This window comes from Cryptomeria japonica, chromosome 10, assembly GCF_030272615.1.
Source record: "Cryptomeria japonica chromosome 10, Sugi_1.0, whole genome shotgun sequence".
NCBI classification, from domain to species: Eukaryota; Viridiplantae; Streptophyta; class Pinopsida; order Cupressales; family Cupressaceae; genus Cryptomeria; species Cryptomeria japonica.
Genome location: NC_081414.1, coordinates 449,852,305 through 449,867,060, shown reverse-complemented (window position 1 = coordinate 449,867,060; position 14,756 = coordinate 449,852,305). Strand labels below are relative to the sequence as shown.

General features: G+C 36.0%; 1 protein-coding gene across 1 annotated transcript in view; it reads left to right on the top strand.

Moving 5' to 3' along the window:
- The first annotated feature begins 204 nt into the window (after nt 1-204).
- Nucleotides 205-14,756, top strand: part of LOC131067533 (probable protein phosphatase 2C 40) — a 153,515-nt gene continuing 138,963 nt past the window's right edge. Inside the window, exon 1 of the mRNA XM_058002574.2 lies at nt 205-577. The gene's annotated coding sequence lies outside the window, so the exon portion shown is untranslated. The remainder of the gene's footprint in view (nt 578-14,756) is intronic.

Sequence of the window (14,756 nt, the reverse complement as noted above, 5' to 3'; positions counted from 1 at the left end):
TTTTCATATAATAAATATATTTTGAACCCAAAAAAAACTTGAAACCTCTTTCTGCTCTACAAACTTGAGAGTTGGCTTTTCAATATCTGAAAAAGACACTCGTCATTAAAAAAAGAGTTGGCTATTTCGAAAAGACATTGTAAAAATGGAGTGGCGTAGTCAGTGTGAATAGGTAATACGCAAGATGAATGAAAAGGCAGGGAGGGGGCAACGGGAATTAGCATTTTGTATGCATTTGTCTTGTTTGGATATCTACCTAGCTAGCCTACCTACTAGACAAGGTACCACCTTTTGCAATGCTCGACTCGCCACATAGTCCTCACCATTTAATATAATTTCTTAGTACAAAGGTCAAATCTTGTCTAATCAATCACCCTCAACCTCATTTCTACACATCATCATATCCATCCATGTTCATTCAGTTGGGATTTACCAATTTCCGTGCAGAGATCCGTCCAGTGTATAAATGAAGCCAATCGTGCTCAGGCTATGAAGTTTGCGAATGCCGGGATTGGATTGATCTTGATATGGGCATTTAGTCAGAGCAGAGTCATCATCTCCTAATGCTCGTAACAAGGTATGCTATGCTAATACTGCCTTGAATATCATTTTCTGGACGCTATGCCATTAGGATATAGTGCACATAGCTTAAGATAACTAGTGTGGATCCAAATCGTTTCTTTTGACTGAGAATTGAGCTGAAACTAGATTGCAGCGCTAGGTTGCCTGCTATATGGTTTCTCTTTTGTCAGTTGGATTCTTTCAATTCAGAAAGTATGACATCGGGCTAACTGAGCTGGTGTACCTGCTAATTTTCTTTCTTATTCATCTCTGAGTTGTTTTTAGATGAGGATTGAATCCTATATTGGAAGGTTTAGCAGAAGTACAACTGTGAGGGCGATTGCCTTGGTAACCCATATATATCACTGTAGGCTACGTGCAGGGCAATATGATTATGACTAGTGCTTTGCATCTTTATGCCTTCGCAATTTCTTCTTTAGGGTCACTTTTGATTAGAAGTCAGGAGTTTCAAATAAACCTGTTCCCAGTCCTCCAAAGGCAGGACATAATATTCCCTGGACCAGGCTGTAGGTTTTCTCTTACCTTTGGCCTTAGGATGTCAGCTTCCATATTTGAATTGTTTTAAATGATTTATTGTTGATGCTGGTATGAAGATGGAATTGTTGAATAAGACCAGAGGGACATTCTTATATTTGTATACTCCTCGAAATGTAGAGAAATGGGTTTTAAGTCATGGAAGTATTTCTCTGTAGTTTGAGACAACCAATAAGTGCATGAACTTCAACAGTTGACTTACTGGGGTTGCACTGTGTTTTAGCAGTTTCTTCCATCAAAATGCCCCTGTCCTTAATATCGAAGGTTGTTTATTCAAAGTATTTATAGTTAACTCTGGAAACTGTCTGAAATATATATTTTTTCCATTCCAGAAACAATTAAGGCATAATCTTCTGTTGCTGAGGATAATGACCAAATCCTTTTTTCGTGTGGATAGATTAATGGAGAAGTCTATTGGAGCCCTCATCCATAGAAAAACTAAGGATTAAAAACTAGGCCTTACACGGGCTGCTACAGGAGCATTATGCCCCAACCCAGAGCATTGAGCACCAAACATACAAAAACTCAAAGAAAAACTACCAACCTCAGTACTCTAAGAATCACAGAAAAGAAACAAAGGAGATCCATCAAACCTAAACTGGTCTAGTGACTCCCATTCACTGACAGCCCTTCCCTATCACACTTGCCACCGCTTTCTCTTTAGAGCAGGAGTTACGATGGAGTATACAATCCTCTAGATGATGGTAAGTGATTTCATGAATGATTTCCATGCTTTTAGTAGACCTATTCAAAACGCCATTCATCAGAGAAGGAATGGCGAAAGAGCTGGTTACCTCAAGATGGCCCTTGGAATTGTTGATTTGTAAATGCTTAACCACCATTCTAAGGTTGAGGCAAAAATCTGGAACATCCTCTAATTGATGATACACAAACAATAATTCTCGACATCAAATGGTCTACCAGTAGCTAGGTGTTTATCTTATTTGGTAGTGTAGTGAGTTAGATGAGTAAGTCATAGGTTGTGGTTGTTTTCACAATAGAGGTTGAGTACATGGTAGCTACTCTTGCTTGTTAAGAGTTCACTTGGATTTTGTAATTATGTTCAAATGTATAGTTGCATGAAAAAACAACTAGAGTGTATTGCAATAGTGAAAATGCCATCAGCTTGGCAAAGAACTTGACCTTCCGCACATTGACAAAACACATTGATGTACAATATCATTTGTCTATGACATGGTTGAAGATGGGAGAGTATTGCTAGAGAAAGTCGATAGTTTGAAGAATGATGTAGACACTTTGACAAAATCAGTTAGAATAGAGAAGTTTAGGTGATGTAGTAAGTCTATGGGCCTCTTAACCCCTAGTAGATAATTTATAGTGCTGGTATTACCTTTGCTCTTGCAAGGTGTTCGACAAGTCGGAGAATGCTCGGAAAGATTTCTCAACCTTGTATCCTAATTTTTAAATGCAATTTTTGGGCTGTAGAGGTTGTTTTAAGCCTCAAAAATTATTGAAATGGCCTTTAAATAGCTAAAGCGGCTTATAGTTATGTGAATGTCTCTGAGATCTTCCATTTAAAGAAAAAAGGGGGCTCAATTATGTTCTCACATCAAAAGTTTTTAACCTTTGAAAGTTAGGGCATAAGTTAAAAGTTCTCTTGGGATGTGGGTGTTAAAATCTGACTAGGGGACTTGGATACCACTTTTGGGCAGTCCTCACGGTATTGTAATTCCTCTTTGGTGGTTCAATGTATGAGTTTCTCTATTTGTTGGGTGCTTGGGATGGATTTTGTTTCGTGTATTTTGTAGCTATTGTTATGTTGCTAGTATTACTTTATATCTGAGTGTTTGCGTTGTCTCCTCTTATGGCAGCTTGCTTGAATTGTATTGTATCTGATATTCTTGTTGATCAATCCATTGGTTTAGAGTTTTTTCCTGAAATGATTTTCCTAGGATATATTAGTGTGTTTTGGTGAATGATTTTGATGATGCTATTAATTTTGTGCAAATTATTTTATATTGTACTTTTTATTCATCTCTCATTTCCACACCTTAGCTTCCTTTCAAATGTAAATTACTAATTGCCTATGTGTTGGCCCTAGATGCAGACATTGCACTATCAACAATTAAGCCCTGTAGCAAGATTTTCATATTTAAATGAGGGTAAACTATCAAGCACAAACAAAGATAACTTCTTTCTAGCTAAAAGGAAGACTGATGTTTGCCTGTAAACAAAGATTTGAAGACAACAGTGATGAATGTTGAAGAAAATGCAGATGAATGTTGAGTATTGGCTAAATTAGGAATCAATAAATCTACATCAATAGAAAATGGTTAAACAAATGAATATGATTACAGATCTTTTTTTTTTCTAACTAGCATGCAAAGCCTATACTTAATAATGAATAATAATCATCAAATCTAAATTTGACAAAGTTACTAGATTCAATTTATTTTATGAAATCACAAAATATGTGAAAACAATAATTTCTGTTGAAAACAACTTCTACAACACAAGTTTGACTTTGACTATCATTACTAATTATATGTTCAAGGCACTAATTACTATTTATAAGCTCTCAAGAGGCAGCTTTCTGAGATAAAATAATTATAAAATATTTCCATAAAATAGTTGCTTTAAAGCAATTCTATCCCTATCTACTAAAGGAGGAAATAAAAAAACTTAAATCTATCTCTCCTAAAATACAACTTTTATTGCTTAAGTTATTTTTGAAAATCTAAAATACCTTTGACTTGCAAATTTTGTCAAAATCTTTTTGGGGTCTTTGAAATATGGTCAATTTTTTGGGAGCTTGTGAAAATTGTTAAAGACCTACCCATGTATATGAAATTGAGGACTACGCCTTGTTGTGAGGTATTCACACATCACCCCATTGAAAATGGGGACCCCCACTTTTTGCTTTCTAGGTTGTCTTAGAGTCTTTGCTATTAATCTTTGCATTGAAGGAATAGAGTTTCTCTAGTAGCTAGAGGGTCATCAAGTCAAATTGATCTCCTTAGGGTGGAGTGAAGATAGTCGGTTGTGAGCATGAAGGTAGATCTAGAACCCCTTGGATCATGCCTAGGTTTCTTGTGTTATCTGATCATATTTCTAGTTGTAAGAGTAAACCTTGGTTGAATGAATTGTGTCCTTAAATTTTTGCATTTAGGACATGTACCTTCCAAAGGATCAAGAGCGAAATTCTCTTCACCAAGTGATGTACCTTCCAAAGGTCATAGAGCGAATTTCCTCCATAGGTGTTCTTAAGGGTCAAATTGATGATGCTTTCATGTGGAAAGATTGGAAAACTTAAGGCTCAAATTAATGAGGTAGAAGAAAGAGGAAGAGATTGAACTAAGGGTCAACTCAAAACCATGTACCTTACACAAGGCCTAGAGCAAATTTTATCATGTGTACCTTGCTAAGGTCCTAGAGCGAATTTCAACACAAAGTTATGTACCTTGCAAGGGATCAAGAGCGAATTTCTCCAAGTGAGGTCCTAGAACGAATTTTGAAGTAGTGTACCTTGCTAAGGACATGTAGCAAATTTCTTACTTGGACCCTGTACCTTGCTAAGGATTGAGAGCGAACTTTTCATGAAGATATGTACCTTGCTGAGGTCCCAGAGCGAAATTCTTCACCAAGGACATGTACCTTCCAGAGGGTCTAGAGCAAATTTTTGCTAAGGTCATGTATGTACCTTGCTGATGGTTTAGAGCGAAATTTGGAGTGTACCTTGTCAAGGGCATTGAGTGAAATTACTCCTAAGGTCTTTTTGAAGGCTAATTCAGCATTAAAGCGACTAAAACACTTAAGGTTTGAGTAAAGTAAAGGCAAGTGTAAGAGGTTGAATGATAAGTATACATCAAACCATGTCCTTTGCTCTTGATTTGAAGCAAAATTTCCATATACCTTGCCCATGATTTAGACTGAAATTCCTTGAAGATATGTACAGTGTCTCCTAATTTGACCGAATTACACCTATAGCATGAACTTTTGATTAAATTTAGTGAAAAATTACATGAAATCAGAATGAGAGATCAAGTCAAAATAGGAAAAGACTATAAATCATGTGTGTTGATGCTCAATTGTTTGTTTTGCAGGAGGTAAAGAAAGAGATCAAAAGGATTAGGTTGGAAGAAGAGGGAATTTCAACACCAAGAACAAGATACAAGGAAGATGCCTTAAAGAAGCTTCATCAGCAAACACAAGAACATCAAGGAGGAGAAGATCTCAAGATATTCAAAGATTCCCACCACATCATGATGACATGAAGAGATCAAAGGATGCAAGGAAGAATCCACTCAACTACCTCAAGGCACTAGAATATGAAGAAAAGATAACCCACATGATGGAAGAATGTTTGACAATCTTGAATTTCCTTTAGGAATCCAAGAATCAAATTTAGTACATTGAAAAGCTACATTCAACCAATTGCATCAAAGTACATCATGAGCAAGCGAAAGTCAACCAAATTCATCACAAGACCTACATCGAGCATGATTGAAGAAGCAAATATTTTAAGAAGACTTAATCAAAGTTTGCTTCTCATCATCGTCATCACATTGAGCAATTGAATAATGTTGAGTATCAAGAGATATCTCTCAACATCCTTGCATGATGATGAATCAAATCAAGTTTACAAGTGCAAGATTGAGGTGGCAGCCCAATCATCCCTTCCACCAATCAATGAAGTCCACATTAGCACGTCCTGATTCAATGTACCTGACTCACCAGTGATGGCACAAACTCCGAGACACCTACCTTTGATATCTATTGGTCCACACTCATTGAACGTAATTTTCTCATTGGCTAAGGAGAGTTTGTTGCAACAAACCCTAATTAGGGTTTCATTGTAAAATCCTGGCCATTGATGGAGAATCAATCCTGGCCGTTCTTTGTAAATGAGCTCTCTATATAAAGCTCAAACTCTTCATTTGTAAAGGTTAATAGTGAGGAGAATAGTTAATAGTTAGCTAATAGCGAATAGTTAGTAGCAAGAGGAGAATATAATAGAAGTTAGAATAGAATAGGAGGAGAAGGCAGAAATTGTTGCCTAAGTTGTAAATGAACTCCATTTTCATTGAAGTTATGGTGAAGTGCGTTGTTTCTTTACAATGTGCATGGTTTCTTGTTGGATCTTCACGTTAGATGATAAATAACTTAGATTGAATGGAGGAATTTGTTGAATGCATTTGTGTGGAATCCGTTTAGTCCATACCACTAGCTTCTTGTTGATTGCAACTGTGCCTTGCATGGTCAACTAGAATGATATGAGCTTAATTTCAAATTATTATGCGTCCATTGTTTATGTGTTAACTTGAATGGTGAGCAATGTTTGATGGTAATGATTTGAACACCATTGAAACATCCTTAGAAGATTGCACTGAGCTTGTGTCAAATTGTTCAGTTTGATGGTGAGACCTCGCTCGGTAGGATTCCATATAGTCATTCATCCATCTTCCTACATTCTTAGGATTAGAATAAACTCTCTCAACCCCTCATCTTTTGCTATTTTTTCAAACTCTAGCTAGTTTAGGATCAAAAGCATCGCCATATTGTAACATCAGATGATCTAAGTTCCAGTAAATCAAGCATTCAGGCATTCAAATGTAAGTCCCCTTGTGATTCTAGCACAATCGCATCAAACCAATGAGCTTATCCACACGTAGTGACCCTACATACATGAACCTTGGAGTCTTCTCGAATAATCCTTAAGCTAATCTTCAGCATCCGAGAGATTTTATTCAAGAGAGGATAAGATACTTTTTGGGTATTTTATTCTGTGTTCGCATGTGCATAAAAAACACATCAACACGCCTCAAAAAATAACTTTATGAAAAAGCAAATTTGTAAAAGTAGAAATGTGGATTTTTTAGTGCCTCTCACCATTCCTTGGAACGGCATACCTACAAAAAAAGCACTTTGTAAAAGTAGAAATGTTTCAAATTTTGATGGATTTTCTTGTGAACACCGAATCCTTGATGACCACGTGATAATGTGCAACACTGGAATTTGGATTTTCCTATGCTTGAAGGAGTCTTGCCATCGCTAAGCTAGCCAGAAAGTGTGACTACAAGAACTTTGGATGGCAGAGCCAACTGGAAAGTGTAGTTCATATTTGTTATTTTTTCCTTTGGTGGAGATCACTTAACTTATGGCCACCTTTGTGATTTTAGGCATAACATTTGAGTCATTGTGCCACTCTAAAAGTGTACCTAACTTCTTGTCAATTTCCCCTCAAATGTTTGTTGTGCTTTATTAGTCATTGGCCACATTTTCTAACTTAGTTGATACACTCCAAAAGCATGCCTTATTTCACGTGTTCCTAGTGACTTAGCTTTAGTACGGATCACTAACATTCCTGTCACCTTTAGCATATTTTCATAACAACTTTCCCAACTTTAAAGCATACTTTTCCACTTGCTTTGCCAATTAGATTGTGTGCCACACTTTGATAGCTAAACCTCATGTGAGATTGGCACATTTCACTAATGATCATGCCTTGTTAAGTTGCAGTTTCACTAATCATTTGCCACTTCATTGTCACGGTTTTCTATTGACACATCTATCTGAAAAGCGTGATTTTTACTTGTTTATTATTTCTCGAGGTTGGTTAGATTTCACCGTGGCTATTCACTTCTTGTCATATTTTCACTATGGCTTTCCCACCTCCAATGGTGCTCCAAATTGATTCCTTTTCTCCTTTACTAAGGTGCATATACATAATCCTTTCACCATGTTTGAATGGTGGAGATCTCAATTCACTTTGCCATTTTTCTAACTTGGGTGAGGTTTTGATTGGGTTTTGCTAGCTGAAAAGGTTGCTTCAGTTGACTTGAAACATTTTACATTTATCCTATTCCTAGATGCTGATCACTAAGCCCTTTTCCACTTTTAAGGTGCCATTTGCTCTTGACAGTGCCACTCAAAACTTGTGCTCGACTTGAAGTTTCGGCTTCGTTTCCTTCTCGTCGGGTATCTCACTTGTCTTTTCCCACGATTGGCACGACTTTGTAATGGTTTTTCCATCTCTCATCACCTTGGTGCACATTCCTCAAACTCTTGCCAGCTTTTACTTGGGCAGAAGCCACCCAAAAGGTGCACTACACATGATGTTTCTTTAGCCTTATAACTTAGGTGCATAGTTCACAAAAGGGCTTGCCAATTGCTGATTGCCATTTCATAATAAATTTGCCAATTGGAAGTTGCATCAATATTGGTTTTTAACTGGAAAACATAAACTTTTACCTTAGGTGGAGATCATCAACTAATTACTAGGAAAAAATCACTCCTCTACATGCCACTTTTTGTTGAGTCTTGGGCATGGATCTCATATGGTATAGCCAAAGAATTAGCACATCTATCTTCATTTTCTATTTTAGTTTATGAATGGTGGATGAACTAGTCACAAACGTCTCACCCTGTTTGCTATTCTTGCTGCTGGTCCTTTATTCCTCTATCCTTGCCCTCCATCAATTTTCTCATATTCTACTTTGTCATGATCATGTTCTCCCACAAAATCATTAGTTGGTAAGACCCAAGACAAGACACCCCTAACCACTTGATGGGATGAACAATAGATGACTTGTTCTTGATGTGATTTTGAAGATGTAATGACAATTAACTAACAATGGAAAGCCTAAAATGGAATTTTGTAGGGGTACCAACAGGCCTTAGGTGCTCAGTAAATAAAGTTTGTGTTGGAACAACTAGATTTTGAGGCTTTGGGCCTATGTTTAAGGAGATATTTACTTTATATTAGTGTTTTAGTTTGGCTTTTGCAAAACAACACACAATAGAACAATGTGTGAGGTTAAAATTCTCTTCCAATCAGGAGGGAAAGCTCCTTGAGATCCAATTCAACCTAAAACTATCAACATAATATACATATATGTACACTTTACAAAATTTCACTAAGGGGGTTTGCATCAAGGAAAATGATTATGTTTTTTCGTCGGATACATACACTAGACTATTAACAATTGTGACTTGTTGACAAGATTTTTGGATATTAAGGATGAAACTATTAATCTAAACACAAACAACTTCCTACTTGCTAAAATAGAAACTAGTAATCCATTGCTAACAAAATCTAAAGGAATATCAATTGAAAATACATGTTTTTAGAATTTCTAAAGCTACGATGCATGCAGAGCAAGAATTAGATGAGTGTTATCAATACAAAGCTTGACTCAATATGATATGCTTTTTGATTTAATTAATGAAAGCAGTAACATAGTAGTGTGAACATAAATATAACATGGGGGGCAATATTTTAGTGGCATAAGAATAGCATCATATACCATTTTGATTGTTGTGTGCAAGGCATTTTTTTATTGGTTGAATGAATAGCTTTTAGGAATCTGAGAATAATAATTAAATATCTCAAAAAAATTGTTTTAAAGGAAACCTATCAAAGGAGCTTAAGAAAAAAGTGGATTAAAGGAATTTAAAGCAAATCTATCATAAAATAATTAATAAAATAAAACTCAGAAAAGCAGCCCAAAAATAGGCCTTCATTCGTCACTCAAAATAGAACACTGGAAATAGACATTGCTAAAAAAGTAATTTGCACGTGTGACCTTTGGCGATTTTGGTAAAAAAATTTGCATTGAAATTGGCGAATCCTCTCGACAAATATTGAAATTTTGAGAATTCAATTTTGATACCTTGAATCTGAAAACCCTATCTATTTGTGTCTGTCCACACAGTGAAAACCATTGCCTAAGGTTTTCAGTTTTTAACAAAGTTGAAAAGGCATGGTTGAATCTCTTGTTTAAAGGTATGATAAAAACCCTAGGAACAAGGTTTTGGTGAAAGTGTTAATGGACACACAATAAATTATCCTTAAAATATGCAATGAAACTTTGAAGTTTGAAACATCTGATAGCTGCCCTGAAACCCTAAGATCTTACTCTTAAATTTGCATCTCAGATTAGAATCCCTGAGACTGCAAAAATATGTTCAAAATCATCAGAAAGCATGGGTAACAACCATGAATCTGCAACATTCATGAAACCCTAGGAGCTCATATGGTGTGCTTAACTTGCTAGAGGACTGCATGACTTTTCTGCTTCTTGAAGAATGATCAGACTTGTACCAAAATACTGATATTGGAAATAGGAATATGAATTGTGCCGAATCTGTCATTACTATAATGTCCCCAAATCGTGATCTTGCAGAGTATGCAACTTTTTATAATATTTTTGTGGGTATGCAAACTGAAAGTAAAATATGAAAGTGCTGATTATCTATGTTAATTTCCATAATACCTATTCATAAATGCTAAAAATAAAATATAAAACTGAAATCCATACTATGCTGATGATTTATAATAATTTCGAGAATATAATACTTATTTTAAATACTAAGACAAATGCAGAATTTAATCCAAGCCTATGCTAAGATTCATGCTCAGATATGATCTACAACTGTTGAAAATTAGAATATATAATTCATCCTAAATAATTTCCAGAATTTTAATTGATCCCAAATCAGTGGCATAATTCCTTGTGATAAAATAATGAGGTTTTCAATTTTTTTTTAATATTGAGAATAATTAAAAAAAGATAGGTACAATATGAGGTCAAAGTCACCAAAGACCAACTATACACTAACAGCTCGGAACTAATACCAACCATCCGCAAAACAAGTCCACATCAGTAGTAGGAGCTATCGAAATGATCAAAACATATTCTAGTATAACCGGTTCAAGAGACAAAAGAAGAACATAAAACTATTCCCATCAGCACTTTTAGTTTTTGCTGTACTAATAATCATCATATTCAAAAGTCCCAATAGCAGGCTTAGCCAAATCTATAGGATCCAGATCTGTACTAATAATCATCACATATTTAACTGTTTCTGTACTAGACATTGCTAAGATAATTGACTTTTTCAAATTTGTCCAGAATGCTGATGTTATTGTTTTTAGTGCACTCTCTTTGGATTTCCAACTCCTCAATTAGTTTGCTCATGTCATGGGCCAAATATAAGCCCCTTTCACCTCTTTTTTGTAGACCAGAGTAAGACCTTCCTCTAGCAGAATAAAAAACCCGTCTTTTGGAGTTTCTAACACCATAGAAACCTGCATGGAATATTCATAAGAGTGAGCTCACATAGTGAATCAGTAAGGCACCTTCTTTTGTCTTCAGAGACCTTTTCATTCCTAGCTTTCTAGATATGCCACATAATCTTATTAATATGAACCAATTAAAGCTTATTAAGAATCTTTGGAAACTTTTGAACATAGCCAAAAATAATTTCATACCAATAAAAACCCTCTTTGTTGTCCCAACCCACACAATTCCCTAAAAAAGACAACCAAAGCTGGAAATCATGAAAACAATTAAAAAAGATGCTCAATAGTTTAAAATTTGAAGGGTAGTTCTTAATAGGAATGCCCAAGGATGTCAACTTCACATTAACAATGAGATTCTTAAGGATTAACAACCATCTAAAACACACTTTATTAGGTTCAGCCACATAGAACTAGACAAAGTTGGAAAAATTAGACTCGGCAAACATGCGACAAACCCAAAATTTGACTTAGCAAAAAGCTCGACAACTTAAAAAATTGCTGAATTTTCTTTATCAACACTTTTTTTTTTTGGAAAATTCAGTGACAAGTATCTAGTGAGTCCATAAATGAGTGCCAACATGTTTTCTATTAAATTTGATTGATTTGAATGCAAATTGACTACAAAATCGCATCATCATGTATAATCCCGATGGCTGATAGCCTAATACAATAGATAGTTGACAAATTGTAAATGGTAAAGCTAAAAGTAAATACAACATTTTACATGTTCTTCTTCCCTATTCTTCTAAAAACTATGGGAGAAGTAGACATTCTAGTCCTTGGAATCTATTGTGGCTCCTCTCCTGGCATGGAAGTTAGTGGCTCAACCTCCAACGTGGTAGTAGATGGCAATGACTCCTTAGCTTCATCAATGTCATCTAATCCTACATCTCCTGCTGCATCCACATTCTCCAATGCCTGCCTCTCAAAATCAAGAATCTCATCTTCAATAAACAACGAAGGTTGCTCATCTTGCCCTGTCCAATCACTACAAGGATCTATCTAATTCAAACCAATGTGTCCTCTGATTTGTCCTTTACCCATGTTGTGCATAGTTGAAGGTTGTGTTGTACAAATACAAGGTCATTGAGGCTGTTTTGAGCTAATTTGTTTGTCTTTTTTGTGTGGATGGCCTCAAACAAGATCCAATGATGCTCACAACTAGATGCACTACAAGGTTGGCATGAAATGCGAAGGGAAAATCTTTGGATATTTGGGGTATTCGCACCCCATTTTGTCCACCAAGACTACACAGAGTTAGGAAGCAATGCCAAGACATATTTTATCATGGTCAAATTATCAACAGTTGTAAATTTGAAATTTGTAACTTGTAAGATGCATGTGAAACAAGGACTCCAAATTTTATACTTGGTGTCTAAATGATTCTTCCTCAGGTAGCTAGCTTTGAAGAAAAGAGCCTAACCCTTCTAGTCCTGTAACTTTCCAATTTTTGGACAATGAGGTCTCTCACCTCAACCTAGAGTGTCATCCTCTAAATGATTGTTGTGAGGCCCTCCATAACCTCTCCACTAGGATCTAAGAAGGATTCTGAATAGAAAGAATTGGGGTTGAGGAAGTACCTTGTTGTATTGATGGGTTGGTGGAGTTGATTATTCCACCTCCTATCAATAATCTCCCATATGGGATCAAACTTGAGGTGGTTCCCTTTACAACAATTTCCGATGGACTCTGTAGTCCTATCCATGACCTCATAAATACACCTGTTAGATTTTGATCCTTATCTACCAAATAAAGAACTCTAATCAAGGGCTTCAACACCTACAATTTACAAATACAATAAGATTAAAGTTACAAATTTATAATGAAAGACAAATTGAAAAGAAATAAATATTCAATTTGAATTTAAATTCAAAGTTTTGAGTTTACCTTCACAATCTCCGTAGCTCTTTGTGCAAAAAGGCTGTCAAAGACTATGCTTGCAACCCTCTCTTCTTCAAGCTTCTTTGAATAAGATGAGTCTAGCCATGCTTGACTCACAAATATTTGTTTCAAAGAAGTCAATGAACCAATAATGCTTTGCAACATTAGCCCCAATCTTATCAACTCTTTCCCTTGGGTGTGATCTCTCATCAAATTAAGAACTCAAGGGTGATTGTAGATAAATTTTGTGATGCTCCTTGCATCATCTACAACCGGTGTCATCCAATCAAGTTTGCCCATCTTCTCCAAAAGAAGGTCAAGGCAATGTGCTACACAAGGTGTCCAAAAAAGTGTCCAAAAAAGTTTCTTATGATTGTCTTGGAGCAATCTCCCAGCCACCACATATCCTGTTGCATTATTAGTTATGATTTGGACCACATTTTCTATGTCAACTCCATTACAACTTCCTCCAATATTAGACACGATTTTGCTCCAATTTTTACTTTGTTAGAGGCATAAACAGATTTCAAAAAAATAACCTCACTGTTTGAAGCTATGAAAAAATTGATAATGGTGCAGTTTTTCCCATCCATCCATTTATTTGAAAGAATAGTGCAGCCATACTTTTTCATTCCTTCCTTTGTTCTTCCACTATTAGCCTTGCCCTTTTAGTTGCATTCACGAGCAACCTGCAGGTACAAAGTGAAAGTGCAAAAGTTTAATTTTAAACACAAAAAGATAGCCTAAATTCAACATAAATTTAGGCTAAAATTTAACATAAATTACTATAAGTATAAACTAGCATAGAATATAAATTAACTAACCTTCCACTCAAGTCTTTGCAAGAAGGTACCTTATAGCCTTTTCTCACAACTCTCAATGCAGTTACCAAATTCTCCCAATAAGGGCTACACCATATTGAAAGTAATGCTATTGAAGTACCAAAAATCAGCACATGCCATACTCGCATGTTCATGCACCTCCCTATTCCACCTTGTAGTTTCCAATGATGGTTGTGCTCTAGGTGTATTTTTGGGCACAAAAAACTCTGTGGCATGTGTGTAGGTGTAGGTGCTACCGCTTGCACTCTACTTGAAGTAGATGATGTGCTGGTGGATTTGGTTTGGGTGCGTGGACCACGAAGAAAGCCCACCGTGCCCTGACATGTAGTATCTTCATCTAATTCTTGTTGGACTTGAGCACCATGACCACTAGCTATGGATGCTATTATGATTGCCCTTGTCCTCTCATTTTGCAATTCTTTCTCTTCAGCGAATGCAAGTAGTGCATTCATCTCTCTTTCTATCTCTTTGGTAGTGTTGGTATAGGGCTTGGTGTCATGATGAGTAAGGTAGGGTCTCTAGCTCCAACAAGACGAGTGCCTGTAATCGTAGGTGGCACCAAGGGGCGGTGCTTGAGGCTGAAGTTGATCCAAAAGCTTCTCTACTTGCCATTATAAGATGTATTTAACCTTCACATACAAAGTGAAAGCATAAATATTAATTTTTTAATGCAAAAGATAACCTAAATTATACATAAATCACTAACAAATAGCATAAAATTGATTTATATCAATATAAATGACTTCAAATCAGCAAAAGTCCAAAAAAATCAGAAGAAGTCATCAAAAAATGGTGATGAATCCATTCAAAAACGCCTTCCAAATTTGCCAAAAATCCTTTTCAATCTTCTCTCATCAATGCAAATGTGCTGG